General features: G+C 51.7%; 1 pseudogene; it reads left to right on the top strand.

Annotated features, from left to right (window-relative positions):
* The first annotated feature begins 256 nt into the window (after positions 1-256).
* Positions 257-1,250, top strand: LOC103605379 (annotated as a pseudogene).
* Positions 1,251-4,828: the final 3,578 nt, after the last annotated feature.

Genomic DNA, 4,828 nt, shown 5'->3' with positions numbered 1-4,828 from the left:
GTTTAGTTAACACTTTGGTAGTAATGTCAGTTTTCTGGTTTTGAGAATTATAATATGAGTCTGTAAGATGTTACTACTGGGAGAAGCTGGGGGAAGGGTGGAAGGGAACTCTTTGTACTACTTTTGCAACTTCTGTGTGAGCCTAAAATTATTTTAAAATTAAAAGTTTAATTAAAAAAAGAGGGCTGTGTGTTCCTCCCCGTTCCACAGACAGCCGCATCCTCTCGTGCAGTGCCAGCAGCATCCCTGAGACACGATGGTGAAGGTTGTAGTAAACAGATGTGGCCATATTGGGCGCCTGGTCATCAGGGCTGCTTTTAACTCTGGGGCAAAGTGGATATCATCGCCATCAATGACCCCTTCATTGAGCTCAACTCCATGGTCTACATGTTCCAGTGTGATTCCACCCATGGCAAGTTCCATGGCACAGTCAAGGCAGAGAACGGGAAGCTTGTCATCAGTGGGAAGGCCATCACCACCTTCCAGGAGCGGGATCCCACCCACATCAAATGGGGTGATGCTGGTGCTGAGTACATTGTGGAGTCCATGGGTGTCTTCACTATCTGGGAGAAGGCTGGGCTCACTCGAATGGTGGAGCCAAAAGGGTCATCATCTCTGCACCTTCTGCTGACGCCTCCATGTTCGTGATGGGTGCGAACCGTGAGACCTATGGGAACACCCACAGGATCATCAGCAGTGCCTCCTGCACCACCAACTGCTTAGCCTCCCTGGCCAAGGGTCATCCATGACAACTTTGGCATCGTGGAGGGACTCATGACCACAGTCCACACTGTCAGTACCATCCAGAAGACGGTGGATGGCCCCTCTGGGAAACTGTGGTGCGACCGCCATGGGGCTCTCCAGAACATCATCCCCACATCTACTCGTGCTTCCAAAGGACATGGGCAAGGTCATTCCTCAGCTGAATGGGAAGCTCACTGGCATGGCCTCCCATGACCCCTCTGCCAACATGTCGGTCATGGATCTCACCTGCCATCTGGAGAAAGCTGCCAAATATGAAGACATCAAGAAGGTGGTGAGGAAGGCATGGGAGGCCCCCAAAGGGGATCCTGTGCTACACTGAGGACCAGGGTGTCTCCAGCATCTTTAACAGTGATGCTCACTCTTCCACCTTTGAGGCTGGGGCTGGCATTGTCCTCAACAACCACTTTGTCCTGCTCTTTTTCCAGTATGACTATGAATATGGCTACAGCAGCAGGGTGGTGGCCCACGTGGCCTCCAAGGACTGAGAGCCCCCAGGACCACCAGCCCCAGCAAGAGCACAAGAGGAAGAGAGGGGCCCTCAGCTGCTGGGGAGTCCCTGCCCCAACTCAGTCCCCCAACACACTGAGAATGTCCCCTGGGACAGTTTCCATCCCAGACCCCTTGAAGAAGGGGAGAGACCTAGAGAGCCCAACCTTATCATGTACTATTGCTAAAGTCCCTTGTATGCAACCAAAAAAAAGAGAACCTTGTTGAGGTTCTAATTGGAATGGCATTTAATTTACATATTGGAAGAATTGACAGTTTTTTTTTCCTTTTTGTCTTTTTTACTGACTGGTAACGGGATCGCAACCCTCAGTGTTGTGCCCTCACCGCGCTCAGCCAGTGAGCGGGAACCGGTCTCCACATGGGATCCGAACCCTCGGTAGGAGCGCTGCCGCGCTCCCAAGCGGCGCACTCTCCAGTGCACCACCGGGCCAGCCCAGAATTGACATTTTTATGAAATTAATTCTTCCTACCTCATAGCAACGTATGATTATCCATGTGTTTAGATTTTGCTTTATATTCTTCAATAAGTGTTACTTATTTCTCCAAATATGTCCAATGTCTATATTTCATAATATTTGAAACTATCGTGAGTAAAATATTTTCACATTTTCATTTTTATAGGCTCATGTCATACGTTTGTGTAGGTTCCCCCCCACCCCAGTGCATTTGTTCTCTTTTCCTCTATTGGAAGATCATTACCCAAATATTGCATCTCCGCTCTCTCTCATCCAGAGCCTCCCATGCCTGTGGTTTATGTTTATCTTCCCTTTTCCTTCTGCATTCTGTGTTCTTTTCTAAAGTCCGTATTCCACACCTCAGATGTGGTTTATGCTTCTGTTATTTTAAGTTTATCTTATAGCTTCAATTTTCTCTGTGGTTTCTTCCTTTACTTGGAAGTTTTCTTTTTGACTGTGCTCTTTTACTCTTTGCTACTTTCTTTTCTGTCATCCAACCCCTATTTAATTTTTCTTGAGGAAAAACTATACAAATTAATTTTTCCTGAAATCAGCCTTATTTAAAATACAATTTCCCCCTCTATTTTGCATCAGTCCCATGTTGGTTTTTTGCTTTGAGCCCCTGCCAGCCAGATGGGGGGACACTGAAGAAAACCACTGACAGACATTGGGGTTGGGCAGACAGGTGTTTCACCACTTGGCTGGATATTGGTTGAACTCCAGAGACTTCTGGGCCCACACTGAGTTGCCATGTGAGTGGGACACAGGAGAGCTTTGGGGGAGACTCTGAATGCGTTCTCACAAATTTTAGGACAAACATACCTTCCTTGACAGGAAAGTCTGATGGCAAAAACCCTGGGCTGGAGATGCCCCATTCATCAGTTGACCAGGCTGCATGCAGTTGTCTGCCACGGCAAGGATGTCCTCATAGCACAGTTAACAAGTGACATAACCGAGATTCAGATCCTGTGTGTTTGCCTGCAGAGCCCCCAGTGGCCCTTATTGCAGATCCCTCATCGTCCCCAACTCTGCCCCTTTATTGTTCATTACTGTCACTGTGTTTGCCAAATCGCTCTCTTTTCTCTGCCCCCTATTACCCCCATGTCTGTCCTGTAACTGCCATCGTCACTGCCCTAGACACTGTGCCATGACTGCCCTGTCCTCTCCATGGCATTTTTCTAGGACTTCTTTCTTGTCTCAACAATGTTCCTCATAATTTCCACCACTAATCCCAGGCTGTCCACACACAGGTGTCACCTGCTCCCTGCCTCCACTACCCTCACCATCACTGCCCCATCATCTCAAACCTCCCGTCCCTGCCCCCACAACTCCCATCCCTACCTGACCGCGGCACCCTTAAGTCTCTCCTCCCTGCCCACCCCAGGGGCACCAACTTTGGGATCCGACCACACAGACCACAGCCAGCAGGAGCAGAGACACCACAGCAAGGGCTGGGGAAGAGGCGGCCCTGCAAGAGGAGAGGGTGTCAGGACAAGCAGGGTACAGGATGTGACAGACAGGAAGAGGAGAAGGTCCAGGGGACCTGTGTGGGGATGACGGTGGGCGCAGGTAATGCTGAGGGAGGGCAAGTCGAGGATAATTGCGGCAGGGGTCACCCGGGCCTGTGACCCCAAGGACCAGCACAAATCCTCAGCCAACGGGCACCTCACACCCTTGGGACCCTCGAACACAAAAACACACAGACGGGATGATGGTTAAGGTGAGGTCCTATCGTCAGAGCAGGGGAGGTGGCGGAGGACACGGAGAGCTGGGACAGCTGGGCCTTAGCAGGCTCACCCTCATCTGTGAAAGCAGGTTAGAAAACAGGTGTCCCTCCCAAGACTACCCCAGGTAGCCCTGGCATCTTTACTATTCCCTGTTCCTGTCTCTCTAAGGACCCCAATTCCCCTTTAGTCTGGGACCGTCAGAAGCTAGGCCCTGACCCCTCAGAGAGGAAGACCCTCACAAAGTCACAGAAATAACAAAACTGGGACCCCCAGAGACACAGCACAATGGAGACATGGCACCAGAAACCCTTCATTGCCCGTAGGGAGAGATGTCATTTCTGAGAGCAGCACTGTCCTTAGATACCAGCCACCAGAACTCCTGGGCTTCACACTTCAGAGGGCCCTCCCTGTCCCTCCTCTGACTTTATCCCTTCCTGTGAAACCAGGAGCCTGCAGGGCCAAGGGGGCGTGCTCACCCCAAGCCATGCCTGCCCTTGTAGACCACCCTCTGGGTACCTGGGAGCCCAGATCATGCGTCCCAATGGCCCTAAGCCTGTGTCAGGGGCTTGTGTGCACCTCTCCCCTGGACCTGTCTCTGGGTGGCAGACCAGGCTGCTGGGGTGTGCACCCCAAGGCCCGAGGGGTAGCCATGGGTGACTGTTGGGAGGTGAGTGCAGAGTATGGCCTGTGCTGGGGTGTCCTCACATTGCTCCAGGTTCCTCGAGGTGTACGACTGAGCCAAGGGATGGGGGTGAAGGCAAGTGGGCTCAAGAGGAACTAGCTTAGGCCTCTGCAAACTTTGGGGATGGGCCTGTCTCCAGGGTTTTCTGCTTGTCTTTTCTTTTCTAAACCCCTGTTAATTCTCATGCTCGAAGCTCTTTTTTTTTCCTGATAGCAAAATCAGGCATATATTTAATAAATACATATATTTTTTACATTCTATGATGTTGTTGCGGAGTGGGTGGGGAGAGGGGGAGAGAAGACGGGGGAAGGAAATAGGGTGGGAGGAGGAAGGAGGATGGGCGAGGTTGAAGCCTGCGGCAAACCCCCATTCCTGCAATGGGGGGACTTCCAGCAGTGGCTTGGTCATTGCTGGGCTGGGTGCAGATGTCAAGAGGACATGGCTGAAGCCCTTGCCCCCCACTGCCCCAACACAGGAGCCCAGGGTGCTTCTTGAGGCAGCTCAGTGGTCATTGCTGGCCTGGTTGCAGCCGTAAGGGGGCTGTGGCCAAGGCCCTTGACTCCCCCACCCTTGGGACTGGTTGCAGGTGTCCGTGGGCATGGCCAAGGACCCCAGCCCTCCCTCCTCTTTGGCTTGGTAGCCCAGGGGACTTCTGGACCTTCTAGGTTTCATAGGTGTTCTTTGGTGATATT

Source organism: Galeopterus variegatus, unplaced genomic scaffold, assembly GCF_000696425.1.
Source record: "Galeopterus variegatus unplaced genomic scaffold, G_variegatus-3.0.2 Scaffold5774, whole genome shotgun sequence".
Taxonomy (NCBI): Eukaryota; Metazoa; Chordata; class Mammalia; order Dermoptera; family Cynocephalidae; genus Galeopterus; species Galeopterus variegatus.
The sequence above is the reverse complement of the archived record's forward strand: the minus strand, read 5'-3'. Positions and strand labels throughout refer to the sequence as shown.